This window comes from Electrophorus electricus, chromosome 16 (genome assembly GCF_013358815.1).
Source record: "Electrophorus electricus isolate fEleEle1 chromosome 16, fEleEle1.pri, whole genome shotgun sequence".
Lineage (NCBI taxonomy): Eukaryota > Metazoa > Chordata > Actinopteri > Gymnotiformes > Gymnotidae > Electrophorus > Electrophorus electricus.
Window position 1 is genome coordinate 8,594,020 of NC_049550.1, and position 17,246 is coordinate 8,611,265.

The 17,246-nt window shown below is 49.9% G+C and overlaps 1 protein-coding gene across 6 annotated transcripts in view; it reads left to right on the top strand.

The window, feature by feature from the left end:
- The window catches only part of atp11a (ATPase phospholipid transporting 11A), a 52,280-nt gene that overhangs the window by 1,328 nt on the left and 33,706 nt on the right, over window positions 1-17,246 (top strand). The gene's annotated exons all lie outside the window — the stretch shown is intronic.

The window sequence follows — 17,246 nt, forward strand, 5'->3', positions numbered from 1 at the left end:
CTTTTAAATGTCACCACTTGACCGTTTTACGCATTACACTACGGACAGGCGGATGGCAGTGAGATACGCATGAGTTTACTCTATAGTAAATGAACTGGATGTGTAATAGCCAGCTGATTAGAACAGGAATAGTACCTAAGTCGCTCTTTATACGGGCTTGCTGTGCGTCCATTCGGGAGGTTACTGCATGTCACGGACTCGGTAGGGTCTTATGTAGATTATGTAGTTTAATGCGTGTTAAAGCGGCAGGGAAATCGGCCCTAATTGAATTAAATAGTGTGGCTGGATTTTTTGTGAACAAGCACTCTGTAAGCGGTTCTGTGGATTATAAATGGACAAATTGTCATCAGTTTACCTACAGTGTCCGCAGTAGGACTATAGTCTGTATGATAATTTAGGGACTTTAGGCTACATTGTGTTGCAGCAGGTGTAAACACTGTGGTGGTTGCATTTAAATAGCATAGAACTGATTTATATTTACCTTGTACGTGCCAGATAAGTTAGCCAGTTTGTTTTTGGCTCGAGGCTTAGGTATATCAGTATAAAGTTTATATGGCGCTCGACCCTGAATTAACTCTGACTGCTTTACTGACACGCAACCCTTCCAACAACTCTAAAGTCCATTTATAAATAATTCCCGTTGAATGCTCCAAACTCCGGGTGCCTGGTTCCTCAACCAAACAAATTTATGCACAGTGCAGATAAAAACACCGTTTGCGGTTCTTTATCTTTACACTCCCAGTTATATTTTCCCGTCCGTGACTCTTTTTCCCAGCAAGCTCACGCGTTTCCCCTAAGGTCCTTCAGAAGTGGGCAAAGCGGGATTTTTATCCGTTTGCACGGCCGTCTTTGTGTTCGTGACAGACAGACACGCTGGCAGAAGTTGTACATTTTACTGGTGGCTGTCCGACAGCAAGCGCGCGGATGAGGGTCTGGCGCGCGAGAGAGGAGAGGGGCCCTGGGACATCTCGTTTCCTGTTTACGTTTGAGCTAAACAAAAATGCTTTTTTATGGGAAGATACTTTGATTCAGTCAGCAAATCCGGTAAAAATGTGTTTTTAGATATATATTTTTTTTCATTTTAATATTATTTTTTTCAATAAAACGAATTTGTGAAGAGGTTCACCAAAATACTAGAAGAAAAGAAGTATGAGCACTTACTTTGTACCCATTACCCTGTTTGCTAAGAGGACCTTACTGTGTGTGGATGTGTGTGTGTGTGCGTGTGTGTGTGTGTGTGTGTGTGTGCGTGTATATTGCCTTTGAAAAGCCTCTCTCCACTTCGCTGCTCTTAGATCTAAAGTGCAGTAATGCAGGTTGGCACAGCTACAGGACGGTGTCAGTGGACAGGGGGAATGAGAGAGCGCGTGTGCAAGAAGAGACAGAGTGGCGCAGAGATGACAGGAGATGGATGGAGAGAAGAGGGACCTGTGGGAGTGCAGGGCTGGGGGTGGGGCTTGGAGGTTGCCTAGGAACCACATGTGCATACTAATGGTTCTGACAAGGCAGAGGAAGCGGTGTTTCGGTTCCACGTACATTCGGTTTCAGTACTGCTCCAGCACTTCTGAAGCCATTCAGTGTTTGTGACTACATGTACAGGAACCATAGTTTAAAAAAACAAAACCACAACAACTGAAAACCTCCAGTTCTAATCATTTACCCCCTTTTGTTACAGGCTCTTAAAACCACTCCACCCCCTCCGTACGGCACCGCTCCCTCGAGGCATCTGTAAACGTAACCCTGTGTTTGTGCACATCCTGTGGCTCCTGTGTCTTGTGGTCTAGCTAATGGTCCGTTCCTAATTGCAAACACTCAGAGGCCCAATGTTGAGAGAAATTTAGCTGTCAGTGCGTGCGCTGGAGTATACACGTACTCTAATGACGCAGGGATTGTTCTTTAAAACAATCTCTGTGTTCGTCCACCTGTCAGAACAGTTTATTTTAGCCACCGGCCCTTAAATCATAAGTCACGGCGCCTCGAAGCATTCGGAGGTGATGGCCCACCCTCCGCGCTCCCTGACGGTCTTCACCACTCAGCCTGGACGAGCTGAAGAGCGCCGGAGCTCTACTTGGACAGTTCGCTCGACCACTTCGAAACGACGCACGGTTCAAGGAGCGACCAATCCGAAGGGTGATCCTCCTCACGCACCCCAGCTGCCGTTCCCCCGTCTCGCTCTTTATCCCTCTATCCCCTCTCTACTCTTCCTTTCGTCTCACGTTTCCTTCCCCGTCACGCCACGAACCTTTAATAAGCTCCAGTTCCGCCGACCCATCCCTGCATGTGCTGCCCACCAGTTTGTTCTTGCCGCCGGTCAATAAATCGACACATGGGCCCTCCTTCGGGGTGGGGTCCGCCGGCTTCGGCAGGCCGGAACAAGCCGTCCGGGAAAACAAGTGGGGCACTGTAATTAATAGTATTGACATTTGTCAGGGCCAGGAGGAAGGGCAAGATTAATGGATGAAGAGAAATGGCAAAGGGGGACCATCGCGGGAGAGGTGGAGGAAATCGTTACGGTTCGTGATAAATTCATACTAGCGCGCTTGCTGTGGGAAGAAGATCTTCCAGAGTTTTCTTTCTCTCCCCCCCTTCTCGCCGTTCTGGAGTCGCCGGCGGTTTCCCTGACGACGGGAACGGGGAGGCGATGCCCGCTCGCCGCGAGCTTGCTGACTAATCATTGGCGCCGGACAGGAAGTAGCGCGCCCGCCTGTTTCCTCTCCCCGCGAGAGAACCCTAATCGCATGCGCTGCGGTGGAGGGTTGGAGATGCTTCCCGGGAACCGGCGAGGGACCCACAGCTAATGGCCACGCCGACTGAGGATTTTGCGTAACGAGTCAGACGAGAGCAAGAAAAGTGTTCACTTTTTATTACAATTACTCTTCATCTGATTGTCATACACAATAGGATATGGCCAATTAAGATCATTATTCCTTTACAAAGAAGGCTGCGTATGAATCCAGATGGGCCATTTCTCAGGGGCCTAGGGCTACACAATTAGGTGCAATCCTGGCTTCTGTCCTTAGTATTTAATTGCTTGGGATGTGCTGCACTGTTGGATTATTTTTATAATCTCCTGACGGTATTATAGTTGCTATCGAATAGGCATCAGTTTATGGATTACATAATGCGATGTTTAGAAGAAAGTCAGCTGGCCACGTCGGCGCCTTCACAAGATGAGTTTTAACCGAGGGGGGTTATCACTTTTGCAGCGAGATGGAAAGTGCATGTCGGGTCATCCTGTTGCACATGCAGATCAGGAGTTGGGTTACGCGCAGAGAGGGCGGGGCAGCAGAGTGGGGGGCGGAGCCAACGGAGGGAGCCGACGCAATGACGCGAAAGGTAACGCATCAGAAGGATTCTGGTGTGTGTGTGTGTGATGCACATGCGCACACACGCACATGCGCACACACGCACACGCACACACACACACACGCACACTGGGCCCATGTCCACAGAAGGACTGGCCCGAGATCCAAAGTTGTGTGTGAGTGTGTGTGTGTGTGTGTGAGTGTGTGAGTGTGTGTGTGAGTGTGTGAGTGTGTGTGTGTGTGTGTGTGTGTGTGAGTGTGTGTGTGTGAGTGTGTGTGTGAGTGTGTGTGTGAGTGTGTGTGTGTGTGTGTGTGTGTGTGTGTGTGTGTGTGTGCACGAGACAGTGAGTGAGTGAACTGCCCCGCAGCACTGTGTGCATGGAGGTGGGCTGAGGACACGCCGTAACCCAAATATCTCACGCTGTCTGGGCCTGCCATCACTCTGCCACGTGTGTGTGTGTGTGTGTGTATAAAATATCTGTGAAGAAGATTAAGTGGCATAACTGAAGTGTACTGTAGTAAAAAAAAAAGTAGAGGTAGTCAAATGGTTGTTATTATTTTCCATCTGTTCGACACACAGCACAGAGTTTGAGTTCCTTTTTCCCCCTACTTGGGAGCACACCAGAGGGGTTGCGACCGGCCAGCCCACCTTCCCCGTTCAGCCACATTTCCTTTCAGGAGCAGTGATAGGACAATCAGCTGTCAGTCAAAGCCCCAGCCCTAAGGGATTGTTCGAAGGTGGCGTCACGAGGCTCCAGTAGCCTGGGCGTCTGGGAACGAAGTTCTAACAATGGTCTTTAGAGAAAGGTGATGTAATACTGGTCTGACTGGCTGGCTGTGTGGCAGTTACATAAGGGCTCATTCAAGCGAAGCACAAATTCATTTTTGATTAAAAAATAAATAAATAAACAAAATCAACGAACCAAACAAGGCGCATTGTTGAGGGTGATATTGCCAGGGTTTTGTTCTTCGGTTAATGACCCCTGTGTTTAAATATGAGAGTATGTTTACTGCCAGGCGTCCAGTGCCCCTTGTGACTTCTAATCACAATCCATTTTTTACGGTCCAGTGTGGGCTAATTTGGGGAAAATGCCTAATTGTGTGGGTTTTTTTTTTTTTCTGAACAGTGTTACGATTGTGATTAAGCACACAGGCATCACGTGGTATCAAACATCTGCCAGACATAATTACCAACTTCACTTTTTCTTACCTGGACAGAAGAAGCTGACAAGACGCAGTTGCTGTGACCGTTTATTTAGGCAATAAAACAATAAATAATACTTAGAAAACTTTTAAAACAAAAGTTTTAACTTAGCTTTACAAAATAGAAATTTGTCAAGAACGTTAATGGCAACATTAATATAACGAGTTTTGTGTTAACCGTGCTAACGAGTTTGTTACAAAGCATTAATAATGAGTTGTAGCTAGAGCTTAGGCTGTCCCGCGTTCTGAAGCATGCGTCCTGATGTAGTGTGGCATGACACAGCCAGAGAGAAGCCACTGCTCCAGTCCTGTAGGGCCAATCCCGTTCGCTTGGGCTTCTTGACTGAAAAGGGACGTGTCGAAGGAAGGATGGGAAAATCAGGAATTCCCATTTGTCACACAGGGTGCTACCAAGCGTCTTCAGGGTGTTACCGAGCCTCTTCAGGGTGTTACGGCAGTAGGGTGGTACAATATGCCATTAACATTCACATTCTCACCTCTTTGTGTTTAGAGTTCAGCACACCTTTACGTTCTACCGCCCAAAGCTGCCATCTGTAAATATGAACTGTGACTTATAACATAAATGAGAATTTGCAAATCTATTTGTGTTTATAAGTACTCATCTCAGCCTGAATCGACACACAGTGCATGTCACAAATGTAACAAGGGCTACCGAAAGTATGTATGTTGAAATCTTACAAATACATCGGGCCATCTTGGTGTGTACACTCACCCAGCACCACTGTTGGCATGCCGCCGTTTCTTTGAGGGGCGAGAGGCTGAAACTATGCTGGATTTGCTGGATTTTCAGGTACACACGCAGTGTGTGAAAACCTGGTCAGTAAGTAGTCGCCTGGTTACGTGGCTAGTGAGTCAGGGATTGCCCCACCTAATGCAGTAATTATACTGCACTTAAGGATCATGCGTTTGATGTTACAGCTTTACAAGTGAGGAACATTCCATCACACCTGTCCGGTAGAGATGCACGTGGCCATTATGGTATTTCTGAGGTTTCCTGGAATGTCATCCACTTTGCTTTTTCCATTCGGCCTACGACGAAGGAACAGCTCTAAAGCCAATAGACTACGGTTGTGTTTTTCCTTTAAAAGGATTGGGAGGTGTGTGTGTGGGGGTGGGGGCGGTGAATCATGTGACAAAGAAATTGCTGGGAGGAGTTAGGAGTTAGCAGCCGGTCAAGGCTTCTCAGACGACGGCGTAAATTCAGAGAGAGATATGAGGGATACGAAGCAGAGGAGCATACACAGCAGGGCAAGGAGGGGCGGAGCCTCGTCCTGGCTGTGGGGGTGGGGGGCGGAGCCTCGTCCTGGCTGTGGGGGCGGAGCCTCGTCCTGGCTGTGGGGGCGGGGGCGGAGCCTCGGCCTGGCTGTGGGGGCGGGGGCGGAGCCTCGGCCTGGCTGTGGGGCGGAGCCTCTGTCTAGCTGTGGAGGACAAGCGGAGTGGTTTGCGTGCTTGTGTAACTGTACTCATTAAAAAGCGCATCTGCCCTTTCTGCTTCTCCTTTTCCTTCTCTGAAGTGTAACGCACAAGGTCTGGGGCGAGCGTTTACATCGTGTTATGTCACGCTTTATCTTTTCGATACGTTTCATGTTTTAAGGAGAGCAGTAACTAGCCGAGGAAACTCGTCCAGTGAAACGGGAGGGTTTCCTTCACCCCCTTTCCATTCTATTTTTTGGAACGCCGCATTTGTCGTCCCAAGACCGCGAAGCCGAGTTCAGCGATTCTGTTTGCTCCCAGGGCCATGCGCCGCCTCCCGGCAGTGGAACCTTTCAGCAAAGCCGTCGTATCGGTTTGGAGGCGAGTGTTTGTCCCAGTTCATGCAAACTCTCTCCCACGTCTCACTTCAAACTCTGACCCCACCAACCGCACGTCCCAGGAACCCGTGCGCCATCTACGTTCGCTCGTGATGCGCCCGACCCGCCAGCGGGAGGGGCAGAGGATGGGCCATGTTCCGGATAACACTCAATTTTCATTCCCCTGTGTCACAGAAGAGGTGGGCGAGAGGTCAGCGATTTCATATTCAGTTTTAGTTGCGTTTCAGGACACGGGAGGATACCGCCCAGATAGGGTGACAGAACGCAGGGTTTCCAAGGACATTTTAGCGGGGAAGCGAGGCACAAACGACCGTTTTACTGCAAAATGCCAGCACACAGAATGACAGCCCAAGGGACCCAATGGCGTGATGTCATTTCTGGAATGCTAAATGGACGGTGTATCATTGGTTTCTACATTTTTCCGGGGAACATTTCCTAAAGACTGAACTCATGACCCTGAGCATTTAAGGGGATGTACCGTACTGATATGACACCGGCATGCTTTGAATTGTCACCCGCCAAAGAAATGTCACATGCGTAATATTCACTTGCACATCATCATGCAAGTCGGGTTACCACTCTCGGGGCGTCTGGTTTCTCCCTTCCCGTGCATGTGCCTTCGTCTGGCACCCGGGCAACCCTTGGGGCTGACGCAGGGCTCCAAGTTTTGTTTACTCAGGAAAAGCTGCCGGCAGCCGATTGGAGGCGGCCTGTCGGAGCGTGGCGGAGCGGGCGTCGGCTCGCCGAGAATTGTGGAACCGCTGTGGAACTGTTCGAGGGCCGGCCTCCGAGCCACCGAGCGTGCGCCGGCTGACTCGATGACTATGCAAATAGAACGCAGCCCTAATTGTGTAAATTTAGAGCAGTGACCGCCTTCCCCCTCTCAGGGAGCGCAGAAGAATCCTGACTAGGCTTTTTTTCCCTTTTCGTGGAGCCACCTTGACATTGTCCTAATTGTTTGTTTTATATTTAGAATGTGGAATGATCTATACCCCCAGCACACACACACACACACACACACACACCTACACTTGTGCTTCGGCTTTTTGACGGCCCTATTTCAGGAGATATTGTGGCGGGAGCAGCAAGGAGGCGTCTGACTGCTGGAGATAACGCCACATACGCCCTCGAGAGGGTTGCCTCTGCTTAGCTCCTCCCACAACACTCCTGATTCAGGCGTTTGCCACGGATGCTGTATAGGGGCTGGTGTGTGTTTTGGTGGGTTGGAAAGATAAACAAGGGTACACATGTATTCCCAGTGAGGGGACACACACACACACACAGTTTTACAAGGACATCTCTCACATTAATTACTTTGTGTATCTGTTCTTTGTCTTGTGCTTATCAGACGTTTTCCTGCTGATGTCAGGTCAGCCTTCACACACATATATACATACATACATGAAGATTCAAGGAGTAACTGAAGCGTAATGTAGTGAAAGATATAGGTAGTAAGAAATAGCAGTTAAATACCTGGTTTCCAAAGAAACAGGATGTTACGAATAGAGGTGCTTCATCGGTTGTACAAGAAAAGTGCTACATATACATGCGCACACACACACACTCTCACACACACACTGGTTTTCTTGTTAGGTCTCTTTCAGCTGCTTTGGGCCTACGCATAGCTACAATAGTGAGCTGAGGGTCTGGAATGCTGTAAAGGTGATTACCTTGAGTGGAGATGTCAGCTGACCGTGCCGTAGCGGGGGAGGGGCTGCGGTCACATGACCACGTTGCGCTTCATCACATACACGCTTCAGACAGTGGCCAGGGTGGAGGAACACCACTGAATACACTCGCCACTGTCTTAACGCCTGTGTAGTGATCGTGTTAAGCTGCGGTGTAATTAACAAAAGTATAGCACCACAACATAAAGACCTGCAAAAATACAGAATTATACCAAATATGAGTTTATAATGCCATATATTAATGGTCATGAACAGGACTAAATTCACCACCCTTATACACTTCTGCATTTGCTGTTTCCAGTGCTGCCTGTGCAGAATTCACTTACCCCGTGCGAGTCTTTGCCGGAAGGTTCGGTCATTGTCGCTTTTCCGCAGCACCGGAGAGTAACGAAGGTAATGGGTAGCTGTTACACGACTGCTGATCACAGAACGCAGTCATCAGCCTGATTGATTCCCTTGGGAGTCCGTGTATGCGTGTGTGTGTGTGTGTGTGTGTGTGTGTGTGTGTGTGTGTGTGTGTGTGTGTGTGTGTGTGTGTGTGTGTGTGTCCCAAAGTGAACAGGCAACCCACAGAGCTGGAGTTCACACGTCCCACTCACACGCCAACAGGGGGAAACCAAGGGCTCTCGCATGCCCGTGTACGGCCCGGCCTGGTGGTACCGGACCTCCTTTAGATCACAGGCCTCGGATCGGGTCTTCCGCCAACGAGAGCGGACGCGAGGCATACAGCGACCCAGTTTCCGCCAGTGAATTTCAGAAATGAAGCAAACTGCAAACAAGGTGGCTACCCAAGTTAAGCCAAGCATCCGACCGGTTACCCGCAAGGCTGCGTGCTCTCATGGTCTAATAATCAAGCATTCGGAGATCTTTCTTTTTATCCGTTCTACTGGAACATAAAGCGCGGCGCTCTGAAGTTCAGCCACGGCACTGTGACCCGATCCCGACGCGCTCTCTGTTCTCCTACGCCCGATCCAAACGAAGTGTCTGGTAACGAACAGTCGCTGCTTCTCCTGATTTGCATCCATTTATCGTTCGCCGGCAGACTGAGAAGACACACCTGGCTGCTTAATGGGCGAACTAACGAAGAGCTAAACGCTCGATTGCTCCCCCATGCCGGCTAGATCAGTTAATCGCCCGTGAGATCCAAGCCATGGATGGACTCGTGTCACTGCCACGGAGAACGACGGCGAGGACGGCATGCGCCAGCACGGCATTCCGTAGCCTTTTTTCGAGCGCTGCCGGCTTCTCCGCTTCCGGCCTCTGCCTCTTCTCCTTGCCTTTATTGTCCCGGAGCGCCGGGTGGAGAAAATACGATTGTCGGGGTTCTCGTGGCGATGGTGTGTCTAGCAATGTCGCACTGTGTTCGTCACTACTACTACGGGGCGCAGACACTTCCGAGGCGCTCGCTCTCTCTCTCTCTCGCTCACTCTCTCTCTCGGCTTGCCGCTCCATTTACATCACGGTTGTAAAAACCCCACTGCTGCCAAATCCCTATCAGGCCGACAGCTGACGGCTGCCTGCGAAGACCTAGAGCGTTCCCGTGGGCCCTTGCCGCTCCTGGGTAACGGCTGTGAGACTAGGCCTACACCCACGGGAACGGTGGAGGAAAGCCAGCCAGCACCAGTAAACCCACTGTTAGTGCACGTCTCCGGGCAGTCGCCGTGGTGGGCTTCAAGTCAACAGGTGTCTGCTTTGCCCACTGTAACCAGGCGTTTGCTACAGGTACGGTACGGCAGATGGAGATTCGGCTGCATCTCCGAACCGGAAGAAGAAAGGAAGGAAGGAGCGGAAAAAGAAAGCCAGCCGGGCCGGAGAGGTACCTCCTCAGAACCGGCACGCCGGGTGGCCCAGGGAAGCCTGGAGAACAATAGGTGCAACTCGACGTGTTGAGAGGTGTAAGGTTGCAGGTCCACGAGGTGCTGGTACTGTCTCCCACTCCACCGGGCCTGCGGAGGGTACTGCTAATCATAAAGGGCCTGGGTCCTTCCTCCCCGCAGAGCTCTCCGAGGGTCGGTGATTCACAGCGGGGCGGCGACCACGGCACGTCGTCACCGTCCTCGGAAATCTTGGGTGGAAACGGCCGTTTTTATTCCCTCCTCACCAAGTACTTTAATAACGTGTTCCATTTTTAACTCGAGCTTTTTCGATCTGACAGTGATGAATAGGGTCTTATGTTAGAATAAACAGAATTACTTGGGCGAGAGTTGGAGATACCTGCTGGTCACACCAGTGTAGTGTGTAACAGGGAAAAGCTTTTCTTGTTCTTCTGTAAAAAAAAAATAAAATACATTTTTAAAATAAAATATAATAATAATAATAATAACGGATATGATGCCACAGGGAGCCCTCTGAACTGCTCCCAACTCGGTTCATTCAACCCAACAAACCGAGCATAAGGTCCACGCTGACCTCGGAAGCGAGAGATTAGAAGCCGGGCACGTTGAAGGTCTTCCGTAGTTGGAGCGCAGAGTGACCGGTGAGGTGGGTGGTCTGCTCAGTGATTAGTGCCAGCGTGGGTTTATTTATCGTTTAAAAGATTTTTCTTTGGTGTAATCTGGCTAGCTCCTTTATGATCAGCGGTTTACACCTTGGCAGTCGGACAGGGCCGTCCTGTACCGGCGGGGCAGTGGTCGGTAGCCCGTGTGCGACACGCCGCCTGACGTTCTGTCTGGCACGTCGGAGCATGCGCAAAAAAAACGCGCGCGTCAGAGAGCGCGCCCGCGGGCCCCGCTCGGGCCTCCACCAGAAGCTTCACCGCGAAGGGCGACGGCCCACAAAATCGGAACCATCAGTCACACAGTCACACGGGGGCCATCCGCGGGCAAAGACATAAAACGCAGAGCGGTCACTGATGAAGAGTGGGGCTCAGATCAGTTAAACCTCGAGTAACGGGCACAGGGTGAAGTTGGAACTGGGGTTCGGACACGGCAGCATTATTAATAGTGGTGCATCTTGCAAAACAGAACTTAAATGTCTCCATCCCCGGCTGTAAGGAGGGGGGGGGACGCGAATATGCGAATGTCTGGAGAATGAAAAGCGGCGCTCTTGCGTGGTTTTCTCTCTCCGGAAGCCTCGATCGCGCGTGAAAGGAGGAGTCAGCGGCGGAGACGTGCGCGCGCTCGTGGGAACTCCCGGACAAAGGCCGCAAATCTCCGCTTGACCCGCTTGGGAAGTGGAGCGGAGACTCCATTAGTGAGGACGATAGCAGGGACCGGGCCGAGGCGCCTGAAAAGGGAACCCGAGGACACCGGATCAGCGAGTCCAGATTCGGATTAGCCCGTAAGCAGTTCTGAACGCAGGCGGCCCGCCGATAGCAGCCGAAGCGGTGCAGCGGCTCGAGAATGTGCCACTGTTGTTCGGTGCTCCTTTCATTTTCTAGCGAGTTACGTGACAATTATGCCACCCTGCCCAGATATAATTATAATAATAATAATAATAATAATAATAATTATTATTATTATTATTATTACTATTAGTGAACATCCTGGAATGTTTGCTTGGAATACAGACACTTGGGAATATTCCTTAACGCTCCGTGTTCCCTGTCGGGGAATATGTACTTGCATGTAGTGGTATGCTACTCCTTGCTCAGTTTGTGTATATATAAAGTGTGGTGGATTAGCCAAAGACGTTTGATTGGGCGAAGCTGAACTGAGCTGTAAAAAAAGCACATGCCCAAGGCGAGCCAGAACATGACTCAATTAGAGTCCCAGCCACAGGTCTAGAATTCCTAATAAAGCTCCGGCACCGCTCACACCTAGAGTGAGAACTTCTAGAAGCCTTATTATCTATAATAACTCAACGGGTGCCGAGTCTACCTCAGGCTGTTCGGCACACCGTTTTCCCCCTTAGTCAGCTGTTATTTTGGAGCCGAGCCCTCTTAAAATGCACGAAGTGTGAACAAACAGGAAGGATTCACAACCCGGCCGTGTGCAGACTGGACGTGAACGGAGGGCCCGCGGTGCCGCCGGCTGTTCTCTCCTCTCGGATAAACGCGTCCTGCGACGGCGATGTTTATTCCATTCGAGACGGGTGAAGCGGCAAACCACTGCGAACAGGAAGTCGTCAAAGAGAAGCGCTGAAGTGAGCGGCACAGCGCACGGAGTGTAAGCACACGGGCGAGTGCACGAGAGAGCAAAAGAACGAGCGGACCGACCCGAGAACAAGGGAGGCACGAACAGGGAAACCGGAGGGGACGAGGTTCAAGCCCCCAGAGCCAGGGAAATCAAACTGCTGACGTAGGCTCCGCCTTCATAGGGAGAACCTCCTCCTCAGCAGTCAAGCACTCGCAGCTGCAACGGGACCAGCCCCCCGCCACACCGACCACTAAACAAACCGGCCCCGGCCCCCGGCCCGCCTCCTTTCGCACTTGGCCTCCGCCGGCTGAAGGTAGCATCACTAACGCGTGGCCGAAAGGGAATGAGTGAAGCGATACGTAACCCGCTGATGGTCGTCGGTGTCCGCCCACCGTAGTCTGGGGGAAGAGACCTCTAAACGATGTGTATCGGATTTGTGAAATTTAACACGATATGGACGTCCACGCGGCCAAAAACAAAGGTCGCGAGAGTAGGCCACGTCAACCCCGCCCCCTCCAGTGTGGCCCCATGGGACATCGGCTGTGGAGGTGCTGCGCTCCACGGCTGGCTCCTTAAAACCGTTATTTTTGATTAAAAATATATAATATCGATATTAGCTCGAAAGCAGACGTGCGGGAATTGGGGAGAGGGCTTGTAACAGCAGGTGAGACAGGTCAGTAAACAGGCTTCTAGTTAACAGCCACTAACATTCACTCAGGCAGCGAGCGTTAATGTCCACTCATCGAAATGGAAAAAAAGGCAAACAAACCACAAGAAATAAATCCAGTGGTCCAGTGGGAAGCAGCAGCAGAGCACGTAGTGTACCCCCTCGCAAAGAGGAACCGAGGTGGTCCTCTCTTCACACAATACAGCCCAACCGTCGTATCTGTCCATGCCCCCGTTACTATGGAAATGAGCTTTCAAACTTAACCTGCAAGCACCCATGTGGCTAAATGCTCAGTTGTTTACTAGTGAAAATGTCTATTTTATTTTAGAACTGAATGTTTTCTCAGCATGGTCCGATCTCGGTGTTGAAAGGCTTTGAGATCTCTATTTTAACAATGACTTAGCAGGTTCAGGCAATACTCAGTTAAATATGGTCTCCCCAGACAGATCCGAAGCTACGTCAGCAGCGCGGAGCCCCGATTCTCTGGGGTCGAGTGCGCACCTCGTCCGTGCACGCTCCACTTAGTCTCTCTCAGTGTCTGCTTGCTCGTATGGCTTATTGGACCAAAGCAGAATCAATGCACTCTCAGAATCAAGCAACCAGACCCTTTTCACTGCTTTGGGATTCTGCACTATAACTGACCAAAATGAACAAGTCACGTCATTTCCCAGAAGACTGTTTTGGCTCAGATGGAAATCCTCTGTACCCTTCTCCCATGCTTTTGATTAAAGTCACTTAAACTTCATAAAGTTGGAAAAATATGTTGTACTGTTTGTTCTGGTCTGTTTCATACTGTTTTATACTTCTACTAAATAACGTACAAGTGCTATTATTTAGGTAAATACTGATTTATGTTGAAAATCCAGTGAAAAAAGTTATATATATATATATATATATATATATATATATATATATATATATATATATATATATATAAAAAAAGAGATCATTGGTGCATCAGGGTCCCTGTATTGGCAAAGCACCTCGTAGAGGTTCTGCTGATCCCAGATCGGCCTTCACAGACGTCCCTGCTGGGGCAAGCGGCAGCTGGCGTTCCCAGCGGGAGGGCGGGGCCCGGCGGCCGTGTCAGGCGACAGAGCCCCGCCCCCGCGCTCCCATTAATTAAAAAGCGGAGGCGGGGCTCGGTCGCCTGACACACCCAGCGGCGGCAGTGAGGGACCTGGCCTCGTCCTTACACACCCAAGCCGCGGCCCGGCCCAGATCGAATTAAAAGCGGAGTCTGCAGGAATGAATAAGGATTATACAAGTGTGACTCTTTTTAAGCTGCTTGTTGGTGTTCCGTGGGCTGGAGAGAGCAGCGCTGAGCGGATCAGAGGGCCGCCGCACCACAGCGCTGGCGCCGGCCCAGTTCAGAAACCAAAGTGTGAATGGGCTTGAGTCGCCGTCGGAATTCTGGTCAGTGTGTCCTGTTCCCAGCCATGTCCGTGAATCTGACTCAAGAGTCAGTGCCATTAGTGCATTAGGGTGTGGCTGTTTGCTGAGTCGTGTTTTGTGCATTAGGGCGCTGTTGTTTTTTTAAGTTGTGATTAGTGCATTGCTGTTTGCTAAGTCATGTTTTGTGCAATAGAGCACTTGTTTTTTAAGTCATGATTAGTGCATTAGTGCATGACTGTTTGTTAAGTCATGTTTAGTGAATTAGAGCACTTGTTTTTTTAAGTCATGATTAGTGCATTAGGGCATGGCTGTTTGCTAAGTCGTGTTTAGTGTATTAGAGCACAGCTGTTTGCAAAGTCATGTTCAGTGCATTAGAGCATGGTTATTTGCTAAGTCACGTTTAGTCGCCGTGCTGTGCTAGCCGAAACGTGTCCACTGGGGTTTTGTCAATGTGTACAAGGTTTTGTGGGAATGTAACGGTTCTCGAGATGACATCAAAACCAGCCAGGTGTTGCATTAGATACAGGCGGTGCTTGGAATATTCAGGCAGCAGCGAAACATGCGCACACAGTACATCCAGGCTTTACACTGTCCGTTGCCAGTACCATATACCTTAATTGTTTATTAAAGGGAAAGTAAGGGAGCGGGCGAGCGAGAGAGAGAGAGAGTGACAGAGAGAGAAAGTGTTGACTCGTTGGGTAACTGGGCTAATTAGAGTTGCCTATGAAAAACCAAACGGGCCGTTTAGTTGGAGGTTAATGACGAACACCTGTGGAAAGCAGGTCAGGGGCCCTCGAGGGACTCCGCCGAGAGTGGGTGTGCCGTCCAATAGCCGCTCACTGCTGGTCTTAACACACACTTACACCCACACACACACAGAGTGTTACAGATTCTGCTGTCTATAGTTAAAGCAGGTATGCAGGTTGGGACTCTTTTGACTGTAGTGTTCAAGCCTAATGCCACTCCCCTGCCGACAGGATTACCACATAACCGTGGGAGCTGGACTGGCATGCGCTTATGGAATGTGTGTGTGTGTGTGTGCGCGTTGTATCCCCAACCTGCTGGAATGTGAGCATTGGGCAGGTGAGGCTGTCCGCACGCTACCCCAAAGCCCCAGAGGAATGACAGCATTACTGAAGGCTCAGAGCGATGGATTTGGATGGATCGGGTGGTGGGTTTCAATAACGAGGGTCATCTCCCCCTCTCTATCCCTCTTTCTCTCTGCCACCTTGTCTCTGACTCTTTTCCTTTTCGTCTAATTGATCTCTTCTTCTCTAAAGTTCTGAGATATCAGGCTTGCACTGTGCTCTGTGTTTCTACAATTTCAAATGTTCTTGGGTTCTCTCTCTCTCTCTCTCTCTCTCTGTCTGTCTGTTAAACTGTCTGTCGAACATTCTCTCTCTGTATGCCTCTTTGTCTCTTTCTGTCATACCCCAGTCTCTCTCTCTCTCTCTCTCTCTCTCTCTCTCTCTCTCTCTCTCTCTCTCTCTCTCTCTCTCTCTCTCTCTCTCTCTCTCTCTCTCTCTCTCTCTCTCTCTCTCTCTCTCTCTCTCTCTCTCTCTCTCTCTCTCTCTCTCGCTCCCCACAGTCATGCCCTATATTAACCCCGCTGGCTGACACTCTGTACAGCTTGGCGCGCCGAGCTCACACGGCGCATCACGCGGACGCTGCTTCGGGTCAAAACAAAACACAGACGCCATTTGCTTCTGTGTGAAAAAAAAACAACAACCCGCCATTGAAACGCACGAGGAAATTTTGCCATGTAGGACACATATTGACGTTAGAGTGGCAGGTGGAAAGGCGCACTTTTATGTTCAAGTTGTACGAAAAAGTGCGGTGACCAAAAGTCACGCACGCTGTGTCTAACCCGTGCTTGCGGCCAAACAACCTCAGCGCTGAAGGAACGGGCTCCGTTCACCATCCCAGGCTCTGTTGGAATTCTCATTCCCTCCGATTTACAGTCGAAACCAGGAGACCAGCTGCCATCCCTAGCCAGTGTTTCAGATACTGTGGATTTATTCAGAATGGGCTCCTCTGAATAACAGCAGTGTAACACTTGAGCAGGGTTTTCTGCTTCCAGAATGGCTGTAGCAGAGGCAACTGATTGCGTAACTTGATTGTGAATTTCTGATGGCAGCACAGCTAAAGACAAGCACAACTATACTGTGTGTTTGGGAAAGGTTCCCAGGGTTTTTGCACGACCAACCCTGTGATTAGACTCTGCTGCAGCCCAGTTAGGAGCTGCAGAGGAGCGCAAGGTTTCTCTGTACTAAAAAGCTCAAGGCTGTGACAGATATTCCTTGATATTCCGCCATAAAGACATTCTGATATCAATTAACGCGATACATTTCACATTTATAGCGCAATCTGATAATGCAAACTGATCTACTACATATTCATACTAGGCTGCATACACCAAACTATCAAAAGATGCCAAATGATCATACACACATGTTCGTACAGGCTGGTAGTTCTTTTTTTTTGTCAGCTATATTAATTAATTTTAAAATGTTTGAAAAAAAGGGGTGGAGGTGGTACTGGTAACGTTTACACGAAACGTTACGATTGTTTACGTAAATGCCCAACATAAACCGAAAGAGAACGAAAAGAGGCCGACACAGGTGGACAGGACGGGGAGTAGCCCGGCTTCCGTGGGTCCCCGGCCTGCCTTTAGACTGGATTTTGTGCACATTGAAGCAGCATTAACCTTGTAAACCCTTTATGCAGACATCGTGCAGACTCCCCTAAACCCAGGTGTAAACCAGCGATGCCATGTCCCGATACGCTCGTCCGATTGGCTAACACGGCCTCCGGTTTCCGTCAGACTCGCCGTTTACCGCGCGGGCCCAGTGAAGGAGCTTTCGCGAGTAAGTGTACACTTTACGATAATGGAGCCCGGCTCCGGCCTCGTCAATATTTTATGTGTACAAGCAAAAGCATTGATGTTCCCCAAGTGAGGCTGAGCCTATGAATAACGGTGCGCTAGCAAGCTGATGGCGTCGGGTTACGCCAGAGACGGCAATAAATGGCCAGGAATGCTAAGAGGGAAACGTTAGAAAGTTGAAGGACCAGGATGAATC